This window comes from Eschrichtius robustus, chromosome 16 (assembly GCF_028021215.1).
Source record: "Eschrichtius robustus isolate mEscRob2 chromosome 16, mEscRob2.pri, whole genome shotgun sequence".
Classification (NCBI taxonomy): Eukaryota; Metazoa; Chordata; class Mammalia; order Artiodactyla; family Eschrichtiidae; genus Eschrichtius; species Eschrichtius robustus.
In genome coordinates this window covers 45166035-45184117 of record NC_090839.1, presented here as the reverse complement: position 1 = coordinate 45184117, position 18083 = coordinate 45166035, and the positions used below count along the sequence as shown (strand labels likewise).

General features: G+C 46.5%; 1 protein-coding gene across 3 annotated transcripts in view; it reads right to left on the bottom strand.

Annotated features, from left to right (window-relative positions):
• Positions 1 to 11840, bottom strand: part of NINL (ninein like) — a 112820-nt gene extending 100980 nt beyond the window's left edge. For 2 of the 3 annotated variants that reach the window (XM_068565667.1, XM_068565668.1), the window contains exon 1: positions 11669 to 11840. The gene's annotated coding sequence lies outside the window, so the exon portion shown is untranslated. The remainder of the gene's footprint in view (positions 1 to 11668) is intronic. The other variant, XM_068565666.1, reaches the window with a different exon arrangement.
• Positions 11841 to 18083: the final 6243 nt, after the last annotated feature.

Genomic DNA, 18083 nt, shown 5'->3' with positions numbered 1-18083 from the left:
TTGGATTTCAGCAAAATTAAAACTTTTTGATGTTAAAGGTACTGCTCAGATAATGAAAAGACAAGCCACAGACTGGGAGAAAATCTCTGCAAATTACATATTCAACAAAGGACTAGCATAAATAATATAGAAAGAACTATTAAGGGGAATTCCCTGGCAGTCCAGTGGTTAGAACTTGGTGCTTTCACTGCCAAGTTCGATCACTGGTGGGGAACTAAGATCCCGCAAGCCGCACGGCACAGCCAGAAGAAAAAAAACCTATTAAAACTGAACATTTAGAATATCACCCTTAAAAAAAACTTCCAAGGCACTGGAATGGACACACTTCCAAAGGAGATACATGGATGGCAGATAAGCACATGAAAAGATGCTCAAGGGACTTCCCTGGAGGTCCAATAGTTAAGACTCCTTGCTTCCACTGCAGGGGGCACAGGTTCGATCCCTGGTCAGGGAACTAAGATCCCACGTGCCGCAAGGCGCAGCGAAAAAATTTTTAAAAAAAACAGAAAAGATGCTCAACATCTTTCACCAATAGGGAAATTCAAATTAAACTGCCATGAGATACCACCACACACACCTATTAGAATAGCTAAAATTAAAATGTTTAAGAAATTCCAATACCCAGAGCTGGCAAGGACAGCAAATGAAACTCACACATTGGTGCTGAAAATGCAAAATGTGTAGCCACTCTGGGAAAGCAGTTTCTTATGAAATTAAACAAAGATTTACCATGGGACCCAGCAATCCCATACCTCAGTATTTACCCTAGGAAAATGAAATGTTTACAAATGCAAATGTTTACAATAGTTACATTCGTAACCGTCAAAAAGTGGAGACAATCCTAACGTCCTCCATCAGGTGAATGGATGGACCGGCTGTGGTAACCCTCACCTGGAACGCTGCACTCAGTGAAAGGACAAGCATCCATGCAGCCACACCGACGCTGAGAGAAAGAGCCAGCTTAGAAAGGCCACGTGCTGTAAGATTTCATTTATGTGACATTCTGGAAAAGGCAAGACTATGGGGTCAGCAAACACGGGCAGGGTTAGGACTACCCAAGGGCAGCACGTGTTTTTGGTGATGGAACTGTTGTGTTCTCATTGTGGTGAGAGTTACACAAATCTGCACGTGTTAAAACTCTTGGAACGATACACACGCATGCACATATAAGTCAATTTTTGTGTAAGCAATTTTTTTTTAAAGGGAGAGAGAGGTCATTTTCCAGAAACTTCTGTCTTCAGCCCTGTAACATAAGTCCCCTGGAGGCAAGGGAACACCAAGGTCTGGTACCATCTTGGAATGGGAAAAACAGATAAAACACATATTGTGGGTTTTCTGTTTGTTTGTTTGTTTTGGCCGCAGGGCATGCAGGATCTTAATTCCCCGACCACCAGGGATGGAACCCACGCCCCCTGCAGCGGAAGTGCGGAGTCTTAACCACTGGACCGCCAGGGAAGTCCCTAAAACACATATTGAATTTCAATAAATTATCCTGCTGCAGGCTTACAAACGCTAAGGCACGTATAGCTAGCCTGACCAAACGAAATCACTTCACTTTTCCTCTGAGGGTCTGTTATTAACTTCCCAACGGGTTTCAACCTCACTCCCGTTGGAGCAGCAAAGGCGTGGAATGTGAAGTTGCAATTCCCTCTCATCCCACACCCAGTCTCAAACCCTGGGAACAGGACCAGCCCCAGTAAATGGAGGTGGGCGGGTCACCTGCTCCCTGGAGGCCACTGTGGAGGAGAGATGTGGGTGCAGATGCATTCTGAGAGACAAATGAGTAACCTACGTTTCTCTGCTTGAAGTGAGAGGCGAGGGCGCGCTGGAACCAGCAGGAAGGCGGGCAGAGCAGAGACCTTCCCCAATGGGATGGACAACTCACACCCAAGGCTGTGAGCCCCATGACCCTTATCACTAGAGAAATGTTATTAGTGGTCACAGAACCACCTAGAGCTTTATCAGCAAGCCAGCTGGAGCATTTGATTCTCTATCGAAGCTAGAAATTCCAGAAGAGAATCCACATAAACACTAACTTTTTTTTCTTTTCCAAAACGTTTGAGATCCAAACTTTGAGGTGAATGGATGTTACGGTGAAGGCTCCTTGTTCACGCATTAGTCAGAGGACAGACCAGAAGGTCAGCGCAACAATGCTGTCAACATACCCAAGAACACAGGCTGAGTCCTAAGGGCATGATCTTGCTTTTCTTTATCAAAAATAAGCAAGCATTTAATAGGCACAATCTTGCTAATCACTAAAGAAACCAAATTAAAACAACACAAGCAAGAGGTTTCCACCACAGGGTGCACATGAGCTGACTCCACCTGCCTGGCCCGCTGGGGTCAAGGGCTGACCCTCCCACACCCCTCGCAGGGAGCAGCTGGTGAGGATGTTCCGGTCAGAGACCCCACGGCACACTCATCCCACCGGCCACATAAAGGAGCAGTGGCGGGGCTGGAGGAAAGAAGCGAGGACGGTGCTTTCATATCCAAAGAGAGGGAAAATAGGAAGCCTGAAATTTTTCATTGAATGCTATCTGAAAGTCCCTAACTGCTCAGAAAAAAACAAGAAGCCTAACCAGAGGGAATAGCTCAGCACACCAGGTGAATGCTTTCAACAGCAGTGTAAATGGACAGACTTGTAAACGGCACGAACACACAAAGCTCATCTTTTAAAAAACTACAGGGACTTCCCTGGAGGCCCAGTGGGTAACACTCCACGCTCCCAAAGCAGGGGGCCTGGGTTAGATCCCTGGTCAGAGAACTAGATCCTCCATGCATACCGCAACTGAGTCCACATGCTGAAACTAAAGATCCCATGTGTTGCAACTAAAGATCCCACGTGCCGCAACGAAGATCCTGTGTGCCGCGCAACTAAGACCAGCGCAGCCAAAATAAATTGAAAAAAAAAAAAAAAACACTACAGAAATTAGCAGAAAAAAACAGAAGTCTAGCACACATTTCAACTCCACACAATACATTCATCCACACTGGAGGTAATGAGGACAGAACCTGCAGGGTAATGATAACGTCTTGGTGAATATATTCTTTTTCTTTAAGTTACCCATGTTTATCACTTTTTGAAATGTTTGTATATCTTGTTCGCCATTCTGAGTAGTTTCTTTTTGTGGGATAATTGTTGCAATTTATTTTTATTTCAGTCAAGTGACCTTAAAGGTTGAGAGAGAAAAATTAAAAGGGCTCTAGGAGTTTTTCTCAACGCCCCACTCCCAGCTGTGCAAGCCCTGGAGTCTACTTTCTGTGGACAGTCAGAGCCACTGGAGATATGTCTCGACCTTTGACACCTCCATAGGATGCTTGCTTTTGCTAAATAATCTTGTGACAATATAAAACTAGTATTTCTTAAGCACTCATCCTGTAATGGGCACATTCCTAAACACTGAGGAATTTAGCTTTGTGAGGGAGGCACTATTATCAACCTTCTATTAAAAGCAAGGAAAATGAGGCACAGAGAGGTTAGGTAATTTGCCCAAAGTCACAGAGCTAGTAAGTGAACACACCCTGAGGTCTAACGACACAGTTAGAGCTACCAACCTTAACATACTACCTCATGCCTACTAATAACATGTAAACCCACAAAGCAGTTTTGAATAGTAAAAAAAAAAAAAAAAAAAAAAAAAAGTTTTCCCATGAATAAGTGCAGGAATCTGAAATCCAGAATAGATAGGAAAATGTCTCTTCTAGCTCTAAACCAAACTAGAAAGTCCTAATGTTATGCAAGAATTTTATATTAGGAAACCTAACTATAAGGAGAGAACATTAACTTGGATAGTCTCCCAAATTAAAAAGCAGTACTTCAACCAAACATTCTGTGCCCCAGTCCATTTCTATTCATCTGTTAGGAAACTTTCTCTGTGCCAGAACCTTTCTTGTGTTGTGTTGATAATAAAGAAAACAAGAGAATAAAGTAACACGGCCCACAAAATCAATTCAGAAAACCCTGTGAACAAACTGCCCCCTGCTCACTGTTATCCCACCTTTCTTATCTTAAATTCCAGCCATGAAGTTAGGAGCCTAAAGGCACATCACACAAAACTGTTGATCTTGTTTGTTCTCTACACATATTTAAAAGTCCACAGAATCCAGCAGTGGCCTGAATACCCTGGGTTTCTCCTTCTAAAGAATGAGCCTGCTGTGAAGGTCACTGTCAACACCGACAACTCAGTGGTCCCCAAAGCAGATTCAGAATCACCAAGAAGTAATCACCCAAAATGCAAATGAAACATGGTAGTGGAGAAACTAGGCCACGGGGAAATCACAGTATTTTACTACTGCAGTTGCTTTAAGTCCATGCCAAACAAAATAAAGGAAAATGTTACCATCCTGGGCGGATTCAAAGTTTCCCAAGTCAAATGGCGCTACAAAAGACTCAGATGGAGCCATTCCCACGTCTGACACACAGGGGTTCAAGAACTAGTGAGACAATGTGGTGCTACAGAAGTTCCAACCACACTCACAGTGGCCCCGGCGTGGAAAGGAGCCCAGAAGCACCAGGCACGGCCAGTTCTATAAAACGCACCTGCTCCTGATGGAGCCTGCCAGCATCCGATGTACAACCAACCCCACCCGATTCACCCATGAACTGAACACCGTACCGGAAAGAAACCTGGGAGGAAGTGCTAGGAGTCAGGGAGCAGCAGGGTCGGCCATACACTTGCAGGAGTTCAGAGCAGGGTCTGCCTAGTGGGAACTGGCCACTTGAATGATTCTAATTTAAAGCCTTCCTAAAATGCTCTCATATTTTAAGTCACAGAATTTCAGAGTTTTATGGTAACTTAACTTGCCTTGTACATTATCTTGACAGACTTGGGAAAAATATCCTCATTTGACAAATGGGGAAAATGAGGCACAGACGTTTGGAGCCCAAAGACACTTCAAGAAATAGGCGGTCTAGGACTTCCCTGGTGGCGTAATGGTGAAGAATCCACCTGTCAATTCAGGGGACATGGGTTCAATCCCTGGTCCAGAAAGATCCCACATGCCACGGAGCAACTAGGCCCGTGCACCACAACTACTGGGCCTGTGCTCTAGAGCCCACGTGCCACAACTACTGAAGCCCGCGCGCCTAGAGCCCGTGCTCCGCAACGAGAGAAGCCACCGCAATGAGAAGCCCGGGCACCACAACGAAGATTAGCCCCCGCTCACCGCAACTAGAGAAAGCCCATGCACAGCAAGACCCAACACAGCCAAAAAAGAAAAAAAATAAAGCAGCCTCTGTTCCAGGCAAGACTGGGACACACCCACCCCATCTCCATAAGCACTGACAGGTCCCTGTGCTCCTCCCACGGGGCCATTCTGGAGCCAACTCTGGTTAAAAATCAGGTTTACACTCCCTGAGATAGGGAACCCAGAGGAAGAGCAGTTTGGGGTAGTAGAGGTGAAGACAGAAATCCAGCCTGGAATGTGTTGAGTTTGAAATATCTAGCAGGCACGGAGGTGGAAATGAGCAAATGCAGCCGGATATCTGGCCTGGAACAAAGACGCGAGCTGAGAGACTGAAAAAACTTTACACATGAAGCTACTCGAAGCAGTGTCTTCTTTTTCCCACTTCTCAGACAAAGCCAGAGAGAATACCATATTTCATCAAATCCACGATGCCACTGATTCTAAGACAAATCACTAAGAAAGAAAAACTGATGTCAAAACCTGACACAATGAATTCTAAGAAAGCATTGATTATAAGATGCACCCCAAATTCAGAGATGTTATAAGATGAAAAAAAATGCATCTTAGAAAAGATGAAATATGGGACTTCCCTGGTGGTGCAGTGGTTAAAACTTCGCCTTCCAACGCAGGCGGTGTGGGTTCAATCCCTGGTTGGGGAGTTAAGATCTCACATGCCTCCCGGCCAGGGGACCAAAACATAAAACAGAGGCAATATTGTAACAAATTCAATAAAGACTTTAAAAAAAAAAACAAAAGAAAAGATGAAATACTGCAAACTTTTATTGGTGGAAGGTATTTAGATTGCAGTGAATCCAGGGTGGACATTTGTCTTTGTAACTTTTTATTCTGATAGCATTTCAAATGTATAGAGAAGTTGCAAGAACAGTACAAAGAATTCTCGAATACTCTTTACCCAGCTAGCTTCACCAATTAATTGTTTTCACTTTGCCCCATTTATCATGTCCACGTGATCATTTTCTTTCCCACCCTCTCTCCCCTTCCCCCATTGAGTTTCAGACTTTGTGCCCTCTTATCCCTAAATACTTCCATATGTATTTACAAACTCAAGGACATGGTCAGAGCATGATGATCAAACTCGGGAAATGTGACATTGCTAACATACTATTGGCCAATCTACCTTTACACTCACATTTTGTCCACTGTCCCAATAATGTCCTTTATAGTCACTCCCCCCCCCCAATCCAGTCTACGGTGAAGCACTGTATACAGAGGACTTCCTTGGCAGCCCAGTGGTTAAGACTCTGTGCTTCCAATTCAGTGGGTGTGGGTTCAATCCCTGAAGGGGGAACAAAGATCCCACAAGCCGCACGGCACAGCCAAAAAAAAAAAGCACTGTATACGGTTGTCAGATCCCTTTAGCACTTTTTCAATTGGAATAGTTCTTCAGTCTTTCTTTGTGTTTCTCGACCCTGAAACCGTGAAAATTTTGAAGAGTACAGAGGCCGCTTACTTTATAGAGTGTGGCTCAAATGTAGTTTGTCTCAGGTCTCCGCACGATGAGATTCAGGTTACGGCGGGAATACCCCAGGCAAGGTGGTGTCCTTCTCTGTACCTCTTATCAGGAGGTTAACTGGGACCTTAACGTTGATTGCTTAGTTAAGGGGCGTCCACAGCAAGGCAGTCAAAGTCTTACTTTATGTGTACAATTTGGAATGATGAAAATTCAGAAAGAATTTAAAATGTATCAAGAACTGCTTAATTTTAAAGCCACATTGCTGCATGAACTATCAGCTATTTTTTTACTCTTCTGCTACAGAGCAGGGCTGGCTAAGTCTGAATTACGCAGGACCCTGCAAACATCCTGTTTGAAGCGGTTTTCTGAGGAGTGCTACCAGCAGCGAGAACAGGCCATTAATGTAGATTATGAGGTTTAGAAATTGGGCATTCATGCTTCTGGCCCAGTCAGGGGGCAAACTCGCCCTGTCACTTTCTTCGTCTAGATCCTCGGAGAGCGGTGACTTCTCTGGAGCCAGACCACAGAATCGGTCACCTGGGCCCAGGGAGCTAACCAGTGGGGCTGCAGTCAGCACAGAGGAATCTCCCCCCTGGGACAGAAGGCAATGCCCTCCCTGTTATCACGGGGTCACACATTCCCCAGGGTGAGGGGAGGAGTCTCGTCTGTCCAAGGCTCCGTCGTCCCTCCCCAGCTGCAGAACTGATGATTCTGCCCACTTTTGCCTGGTTTTGTCCACTTCCATGAAGGCAGCCGGAAGCCAGGAGGCCACGTGGACGGACAGTGCCAGCACCTCCCTCCTTGGACCACACGAATGCAGGGCAGGTGGACATACTCTAGATCCGGTGAGCTCTCCCTGGGGTGTGACAGCCTGCTTGTCAAACTCTCCACTGAGCAGACTGCCTTGTTGGGTTTTAAAGAATTTACAACCATTTACAAAATTTCTGTGCCCTGAAACTAAACTCCAAGTCAGTGAATGTTTCATTACATTACTTGATGTTGGCTCTTATGTTCATGCCATCTTGTGACCCCGAGAGCGACCCCACGGCCCGGTGTGAACCGCGCTCTGACGGATCTGCCCCGGCAGGACCAGTCCACCACCCTCCGCGGGAAGGGCTAGCAGAGGCTCAGCCCGATCCCAGCATCAGACTCTTTTGTTGTTATTGTTAGTTGTCGTTGTTACTTCCGAGGGCACACACAGCCACGAGGCCCACAGGAGGCAAAGCCCAATTTATTAAGCCATCCACACTCTCGCCCACAGGGGGAATTTGGGTGGGCAATTCCTCTCTTGCCCCGCACTTCACGTGTCTAGACAGATCATGTAAGTCACAGGTTTGTATCAACACTGAAAACTCCTCATTTTCTTTCTAATGTAAAGAAATGATGTTGTCACTGAGGCAGCGAGGTCCAGTCTTCGAGATGGGAATGACAGCACGCCCCAGCTCAGCCGACTGCTTGCTGCGAGCACCACCCAAAGGAATTTACCCAAAGCGCTGAGAACAGAGCCTGGCACACAGTGAGTGCTCAGCCAAAATTTAAACACAGCTCATCAAGAGACTGGGGCTCCATTTCTGACAGGAGCTTGGCCAGGGCACAAGCTCAGGTACTGGGGACATGCCACCTGTGTGGCGAGCCACACAAGCCCTCCGGTGACCAGGCACCCAAAGCCTGCCCCCCGCAGTCCCCACACACCCCGCTTCCAGGGAGTAGCGGCAGGGAAGTGGGGGGACCTGACGCAGATGGGGGAGGGGGTCCTCTCCCAGCCAGTGACCAGTTCAAATGGCCCGGAGGCCAACAGGTGTTTTATTCCTCATTCTTTTTTCTTTTTCTTTTAATATTTATTTATTTATTTATTTAGGCTGCACCGGGTTTTAGTTGTGGCATATGGGATCTTCATTGCGGCATGTGGACTCTTAGTTGCAGCATACATGCAGGATCTAGTTCCCTGACCAGGGATCGAACCCGGGCCCCTTGCATTGGAAGCGCAGAGTCTTACCCATTGGACCACCAGGGAAGTCCCCACTCCTCATTCTTAAAGCGAGCCATGGAAGCCAAACTCCCTCTCCCTCCTGATGTGGGTGAGACAGCCACCACCAACATGACACTGTGAGGAAGAGGGGCAACCTGGCCCCAGAGGCTGCTTCAGCCACTGGAACAACCCATCCTGAAGCCTGTACTTTCCTTTTGGGACCTCTATTTGTTTAAGCCAAGACTGAGTCAGGCTGTCTATCACAGGCAGCTAAAAACATAACTGATGTATACCTACAAATGTAAAATTCTTCACTGGAAACTTAAAAACCTAGAGACTGTGAAGACTGATTTCCCTTCAGATCTTTAACAATCACAGTAAATGATGACCATTTTGAGAAACTCCAACATACCAAAATCTTAACTTATTAAGCAAAGCAGATCCCCAAACAAGGTAACTGGGTTATAAGAGCACGTGTCACATCACAAGGATTTGCCAGTTTCCTCTCATGAAATACAAAATAACTGTCAACACACAAAAGCTGGTATGTGCCAGCACCTTCAGGGCTCTGGTTCATTTGAGACTATGCACCAGTCTTGAGAAATGAGAAGGCATCATCCCTTGAAGTCTAAGGAAGGACATTCCAGGGTTGAGAGAGACAGAAAAGTGCAACCACCAGCAGCAGATGCAAACTCCAACCTCCATCAAGAGGTTAAAAACACCGAATGCTCCAAAGGACTCCTTTGTCCCATGGTTCACAAACCAAAAGATGACAACAGTCAGAATCCTTTGGTAGAGAGGTTTCACCAGGGGCTCAAGGTTACCTCAAGGATGGGGGAAGGAAAGCCTTCTGCTGTCACCTCCCTCCAAATAGCTCCAGGTAGGGTCTGACCCAAAGTTTTGGCCTCCTGCTTGTGATTAACCAAACTGCTGGCCTTGAGCCTGAATTCCTAATTCGTACTTGAAGCCAAGGACTAAGCTAAGCCCAAATCGAAAGTCCAGTTACAGCCACTGCTACTCAACTTTGTAGGGAATGACCACGGAATCGGAGAGCAAAGTGGCCACGGCACTGGAAACACCCTTCCAGGCCGGAAGGCACTACTCTTTCCAGTCAAGAGCCACACCACACCCCTGACTCCACCACTGAAATGTCCACTTCAAGGCCACGCCAGACACTGTTTTGCCTCCTTCTTCTAGATCTGTCTTGAGTCAGGGAAGGAGAGAGATGTTTAGCAACCACCTGTTTGTGGCAAGATCCAAAGCTAAGTATCCAAGGTGAAAAGAATGTGGTCAGAGGGCTCTCTCACATGCCCCAAGTCCCAAACGCCACGTGTGTCATCTTCCAAAAAAACACGAGACGAACTATCCAGTAACCAGCACCTAAAGCCACTCATAATAAAAGGGCAGGATCTGAACACCCTGAATACTTACAGTTAGAACTTTGCGACTCTTTTGTTACTCTATTTCCCACCACCAGATGTTCACAAGGACTAAGGACACAGAACCAAAGACGCACTAATGCTAAGGGACTCACAGCATGGCATCAGCAATGGCACAGCTCACCCACCTCCGAGCAGCCCTGCAAACCGCAATATCTGGGGTAACCATGAGCTAGAGAAAAACAGCTTTCCATCAAAGTTTATATAAACTCCTCAGTTGAAGGGAATTCCCTGGCGGTCCAGTGGTTAGGACTCTGTGCTTCCATTGCAGGGGGCACGTGTTCGACCCCTAGTCAGGGAACTAAGATCCCGACAAGCCCCGCGGCACGGCCAAAAAATAAAAATAAAAACATAACCTCCTCAATTGAAAAAATGTTAAAACCCTAACTTTCCCATAAAATGTTCTCTTTCTAATTTGATGATGTAACGTTATCTGAAGTTCAGGTTCTTTGAAGATGGCTTGTTATTTTACCATTTGTTATTTTACCATCCTGCAAAAACGATTATCCTCTATTTTTTATTGAACCTGAGCTATATATTTGTTATTTGCCATACAGACCAGTTCAATCTGTAAGAGCTTAAACCACTATGGATGATGTGTAAATCAAACAGAAAAGGGACAGCGCGGTGGTAGACGCTTCGCTAACCGCCTTAGCATTTTTTAATATACACTTACTCTTGCACTCGGTTCATAAAACTGAGAGGCTGCAGACTTAGCCTTCTGTTTAACCGACCAGTTTTAACTATCTTTTTTTTTTTTTTTTTTTAATTTTCTGCTTTTAAAAGTATCCTAAGTCCGATGTGGAAAACCTGGAAATCACAGCAGCTGCCTCTAAGGAGCAGCTCACCCTCACTCAAGAGTCGCTCCGTCCTATCGACAGTGTTGGCGGTGGGAGCGCGAGCGTCACTCGACCCTCCCGGCGCTCCAGCTCCACAGTTCTTGCCCCCGACCCCTCCCTGTTCCACAGCGTGGCCTAAGTCTCCGGTTGCAGAAGGGAACCCAGCGACCTTCTTCACTTCCATCCTGTACAAATACACGGAGCTCCCTACACGGAGCTCCCAGTAATCAGCACGATTTATGGGTTCTGCGACTAAGCGCACTGGCGGGAGGAAAGCTGCGCTTCTGCAAACAACTCACGACAGACAAAACTCGCAGCAGACTTCTCCGCCCCAGAGCGTGAGTCCTTATTTCTAACAATTTTTCCATGTGCAAACTACTGATACACCAAAAGAAGCAGGCAGGTCCTAGAGCTTCGGCATAGTGGGGAGATCTTATTCAGAGCTCATACCGTGCAGTAACTGGACGCCAGCAGCCGCCCAGAGGACGGGCCCGGCAGCCCCGCGACCCCAGCCGAACGCCCGCCGGCCACCTGAGCCAAGGTCCCGGAGCGCCAAACTAGACGCGGCCCGCCGGAGGGCCTGGCTCTACCGGACCCGCCCCGCGCTCCGGGGTCTCAGGAGAAGCAGGGTCCCGCCGGACTTCCCGAGGGGCCCCCAGGCCCGGAGGCGGAGCGAGGCGCGGGCCCCCCGGCACTTGGTCCCCACCAACCCACCCTTGTGCGCCCCCTGATGCGCTATCACGCCCCGCGGCCGGCTCACCTGGGCGGGGGGGCGTCTCCGGTTCCGCCTGCGCGCGCACAGGCCAAGGGCGCCCGCGGACGCTCTTCTCCCACCCGCGTCCTGCAGCCGCTCTTTGTGTCTGGAGGCACCCGCGCCACGCTCCTCCCGGCCTGCAGGCGCCGAGGCTGCGGCAGGCGCGGGACGCGGAGTGCCGAGCCCGGGGCGGGACCGAGGGGCGGGGCCAGAGGAGGCGGGGCCTGAACCAGGCGCGGGGCCGAACTCAGGGGCGGGGCCGAAGAGGAGAGGCGGTGGAGTGGGCGGGGCAAAGACGACAGGGTACCCTCCGTTGCAGGGACAAAACCACGGGCGGGGCAGGAGTGGGTGGGGCCGACAGAGGAGGGGCCCTCTTAAGGGCGTCGGAGGGGCGTGGTCTGTGCTGAGTGGGTGGGGCCTGGTGGGCGGGTCCGGAGTGGTGGGGCCTCTTCGGAAATGTGATGGGTAGGGATGCGAAAGCCGGCTGGGGCTGCCCCGCAGCCCCGGGGGCATCTCGGAAAAGTTTAGAGCCTCGGGGAATGAACCCAGGGGCTGACCTTAGTGATCTCTGTGAGCGATGCACCATTGTTCACAGGTCTCGGTCTAGCATCCTCTTTTGGAAACAAGCCGAGGAGGCCAGCCAGGCAACACTCCAAATCGCAGTTGAGGAAACCGGAAGACATAAAACTTTCGGTTATTGTTTTTCCATCATGTATTCAATCAATAAATATTTATTAAGCACCTACTAGTGCCAGGCATTGTCCTAGGGGCTGAGAATAGAGCAGTGACGATGGGGGGAGGTCGTTGGCAAAAACAATCCCTGCCCCTCGTGGAGTTTACACGTTAGAAGACAATTGAAAAACTTAAGGGAAATATACAAAAACGTTAGATAGTTGTAAATGCTAAGGAGAAGCAAAGTAGGAGAGGAGCTTAAGGAGTGCAGGAGGTTGGCCAGCAAAGGTCAGCGGGAAGGTCAAAAGGCCAGAAGAAGTGAGGGAAGGAGACAACTCTGGGGGACCAGCTGGTTACACCTTCCTGGGTCTTTACAGTCTGTCACTCTGGTTTTCTCTCTTTCTCTCTTAAAGCCCCAAACATCCAACTGCCAACTGGATATTCTACTTGTGTGCCCACACAGTTTAAACGCAACCAGTCAACAGGTCTCAAACTGAAATATTTATCTTTGCCTTAAACATGCTTCTTGTGGGTTCCCCATGTTGATGAAGGTCACAGCCATTCCATCACCTCCTCATATTTACTTGGTTGCCGGGTCCTATTGACTTCTGTGTCCTCTCTCTCAAATCCCAGCCACACCACCCCCTGTGTCAGGCCCTTGGGTCCCCTCCCAGGACCACCGCAGGAGGATTGCTAAAGCTTTTAAGACCACTGTCTGCACTTTGTGCGTGCCACCTCTGTGCAGTGGCCAGATGTACTTTCTAACACTTACACCTGTGTTGTCCCTCTCCTGCCTAAAGCCCTGCAAGTTCTCCTGCTGAAATTATTCTTCTAGACCTGGCCCTGTCACCTTTCCAGCATTACCGCCCAGCTCACACAGCCTTCAGGCAGCGGGGCCTTCCCGGTTCTCTGTGAATGAGGCAGACCCTGGGCGTTGCAGACGCCCTGGTAACCTCTTGGCCAATTTTCAGCATTCAACCCAGAAATTCCCCCACCTGTGTTTGCCCCTTTCCTCTGTCCTCCCAGGACACCCATGCTCACTTCCAGACTTGTATCACTCTTTACTTTGATAATCTTTACATCAGTTTGCTCTTTTGGCAGTTTCTGAGCTCCTATGGGCAAGAGTCATCTTTTTTCTCTGCCTGCCACTGGTGCCTAGAATCCAGCAAGCGTTGTTTGCTATGCTAAGTGATAGAGTGGGCTATGCTGACACTGTCCCTCTTTGACCTTGTTAGTGATGCCCCTCCGACTCTTTGCTCCTTCCTCCCACCACTGATGTGGAAGGGGAAGACTTAGTAGCATAATAATACATCAATATGATGAAATAAGCTGTAATCTAGCATGGGGAAGGTGTATATACTTTGTAGGGACTCCACTTTAAAAGATGTGAAGATATAGGGCAAAATGGTTTGGGAAGGAGGTAGGAAGAAAGCTAGACGCTGGGGGAAAAGGGTAGGAAACTGTGGGCAAGGGACCAAGGGGAAGTAGCAAACTTCACACAGAGTGAACGGCAGCCAGAGGGGGTTAGTGAAGATGTGCTCACACCATGCTCTGCTGCTCTGAGTGAGGCTGGAGCCCTTCTGCTGTGCCTGCGAACTTACTCAGCCAGGGAGGGGCACAGCGGCAGGCCACACCACGCAGATGTGGTCAAGCTGCCAAGACCCTGATTGATTCCAGCTGATGGTATTAAATTCCCAGGGGTGCATGCTGCCAGAGTGAAGAATGTCTTTTCTCCAATGTTCCTTACTCTCTGCTTGGATTTTCACTCACCAGTTGGAGAATGAATTTGGGGTCAGATGATGCAAATCATAGTGCCATTTTACTGGCTGTTTGACTGTGGACCAGGTGGTCACTTAACCTCTAGTAGCTTCAGTTTCCTCATCTGTAAAATGGAAATCTATTGATAAAAAATAACCACTGCACGGGGACTTCCCTGGTGGTCCAGTGGTTAAGACTCCGTGCTTCCACTGCAGGGGGCACAGGTTCGATCCCTGGTCGGGGAACTAAGATCCCACAAGCCGAGCAGTGCGGCCAAAACCAAACAAACCAACTACACAAGCATGTACTAAGTTTAAAGGAGCTAATCAAAAATTTAAATGCCAGTGGGTAGGTCCTACCTGCCAGAGATTCTGATTTCATTTGCTCAGGAAAGAAACTTTGAGTCACTCTTGACTACCTCTCTTCTACCCTACATTCAATACATCATCACATCCATGTGGCTCTCCTACTTTAAAACTTCTTTTAAATTTTGAATTAGCATTAAATTTATAGAAAACTTGCAATAGTAGTATACAGAGTTTCCATGTACTTCTCACCCAGGTTCCCCTACTATTAACATCTTACATAATCATGGTATAGTTGTCAGAACCAGGAATTTAACATCAGTACATTACTATTAACTGAAGACCTTATTCAAAAAATCAGAAATGGACTTCCCTGGTGGCGCAGTGGTTAAGAATCCGCCTGCCAATGCAGGGGACATGGGTTCGAGCCCTGGTCTGGGAAGATCCCACATGCCGCGGAGCAACTAAGCCTGTGTGCCACAACTACTGAGCCTGCGTGCCACAACTACTGAAGCCCACGCGCCTAGAACCAGTGCTATGCAGCGAGAACCTACCTCAATCAGAGGCCTGTGCACCGCAATGAAGATTAGCCCCCGCTTGCCGCAACTAGAAAAAGCCCGCGTGCAGCAACGAAGACCCAATGCAGCCAAATAAATAAATAAATACATTAAAAAAAAAATCAGAAATGCCTCCAAGGTATCTTGCTTAGGTGGAAGATGAAGTTGCAGTGTTGCCCAACACTTTAGGGAGAAATTAGGTGCTCTGTTCTCACCATGACTTGCTAGTGGAACATTGACTGTAATTGTTTTATAAACTGAGTATTGTTTAAATTTAACCAGAGATGAGGCTCAGGGGTAGAATCCGGTGCCTTCATTTAGAAGCATATTATCTTGCCCATGGCCTGGATTTAGAAGAAAAACTGATGGCAGTAGGTCAGTAAATGAAGTTAGGAAAATTCTGTTGGGTCGTTTGTAAATCTTGTCCTATGAGAAATACTTTTAGTCTGTCTCTAGAGCATACTTGATGTCTGGAGAGACTCATGGTGCAAGAGCAAGAACATTCAAGACATGGGGTGTGGGTGTCACCCTCCCCTTGAGATGTGAAAGAGAGAAGCCAGGCTCTAGAGTTCTGAAGACCACTCACAACATAAGATATGCCTTGGGACTTCCCTGGTGGTCCAGTAGTTAAGAATCCACCTTCCAACGCAGAGGCCGTGGGTTTGATCCCCGGTCGGAGAACTGGGATCCCACATGCCGCAGGGCGACTAAGCCCATGCGCTGCAATGAAGAGCCCGCATGCCTCAACTAAGACCCGATGCAGCCAAAAATAAATAAATAAATATATTTTTTTAAATATTAAAAAAATACATAAGATATGCCTTACCAGGGTACACCCAAAGCCCCCACCTCCCAAATGTTTCTCCTCCCATCTCTCTATGTGCTGTGACAAAATGACTTTCGTCTTCCCCCAAACATCCCGTAACCATGTATTCCTTTCCTCAAGGCCTTTGGTAACTCCACATTTACTAGATAGGGAATCCAGATTCATGTCCCTTGTCCAGGATCATTCAGACATCCCAGCCCACCTTTCCAACTTCTATCTCTTGCCTCATGAACCCCTGGCTCCAGCAAAGCCATGTACTGACTGCCTCCTGAGAGTGCCCTTGGCACTACTGCCTTCATGTTTGTGACAGGCAAGTCTCCTTTCTATCTGCTTGAGTCTATTCGTTGGTCAAGGTTGTGCTCCAGCCTGGCCACTTCAGAGAAAAACCCCCAGCACCGGCTGTGTGTCCCAGCCGTTGAGTAATAGTCCTATTCTGCTTTGTGCCAATCGTTCTGGTGTCCTATTTATGTCACTATCTGAAGTTCCACTGGTAGGGCCTTCTTATTTGAGTCCCACCATATATATATATATATATATATATATATATATATATATATATATATATATATATATATGGCCTTCTTATTTGAGTCCCACCATATATATATATAATATATATATTATATATATATATACATATATATATACATATATATATATAATATATAATATATATATATATAATATATATATATGTATATATATATGGTTTTTATTTTATTTTTGGCCGCACTATGCGGCTTGCGGGATCTTAGTTCCCAGACCAGGATCGAACCCGTGTCCCTTGCAGTGGAAGCACAGAGTCCTAACCACTGGACCACCAGGGAATTCTGAATCCCAGCTAGATTATAAACTCCTACAGTCAGACACGATGATTTTTATGTCTTTACATCTCCCACAACACATTAGTAGAAAGCCTGGTAAGTGGTAGGGTTTATTATTTTACTGGATTCTCAGGTTGATTTTATGCTTCTGGCAATTGTCTCAATTAATGTTGAGTGGAAAAGCATAGTTTTTCTCTGTGATATAGATATCCTAATTTTTCTTAGATAACCTATCATGAAATTGCTATCTATGAATTCCAATGTCATGCAGGAAGTTGAGAATGGCCAGCAAACCCTCGAAGGCTATGCTTTGGCAAACAGCCACAAGACACTGCATTTGTTTTTATAGCATTAACTCACATAGATTTTTCATAGTCAGTTCAACTTAAAACAACAACAATCAGATGACTTAACAGAGAACTTTATCCTTTAATCCTTTTAAAGGATTTATCCTTGTAAAGGAAAGATTTGCCATATTCATGTTCTTAGAACATTCCCTGGGAGTCATGGCTAAGCGCTGACCTCAGCACGTTTGGAAAATATATTCATTTGTGGATACTGTTGCTTCATTACCCTTTGATGAGCCTTGATAACTCAACATATGCCCAGATTAACTCAGTCTGATTATATTTAACCCTTGCAGTAAATTACACTTTCTTTTTCTTTTAATAAGAACTTATTATTTTGGAATAATTTTAGATTTATAGGGTAATGGCAGAGATGGTACAGAGATTTCCCATATACCTCTCACGCAGTTTCCCTTAATATTAAGATCTTACATAACCATGGTACAATGACGAGAATTAGGAAATTAACTACTAATGACATGACTGTTAGCTAAACTCCAGACTTCATTGGGATTTCAGCAGAGTTTCCACTAATGTACGTTTTCTCTTCTAAGCTCCCATTCAGGATCTCAGATGGCATTTAGTCATCACGTGTCCTTAGTTTCTTCAGTTTCTCACATTTTCCTTGTTTTTCATGACAGTTGTGAGGAGCTCTGGTCAGGCATTTCATAGAATGTCCCTCAATTTAGTTGTGTCTGCTGTTTTCTCTTGATTATACTGGTAATATAGGCTTTTGGGAAGAACACACAGAGGTGAAGTACCCTTCTCACAGCATCATATCAGGGGTACCTGACATCCTCCGAACATTATTGGTATTGTTAATCTTGATCATTTTGTTCAATCGGTGTCTGCCAGATCTTTCCACTGCAAAGTTTCAATTTTTCCTTTCCATACTCTGTTCTTTGGAAGCAAGTTACTAAGTCAATCCTACACTCAAGAAGGGGAGGATCAAACTCTACCTCCTGGAGAGGGAAGTATTTACGTATTTTATTTAGAGTTCTTTATAAGGAAGATCTGTTATTTATTTGATTATTTATATCAGTATGGGTTCATGTGTTATTTATTTTATACTCTCGGTTATAATCCAATGCTATGTTATTTATTTCATTGCTCAAATTTTTCCACCTTTGGC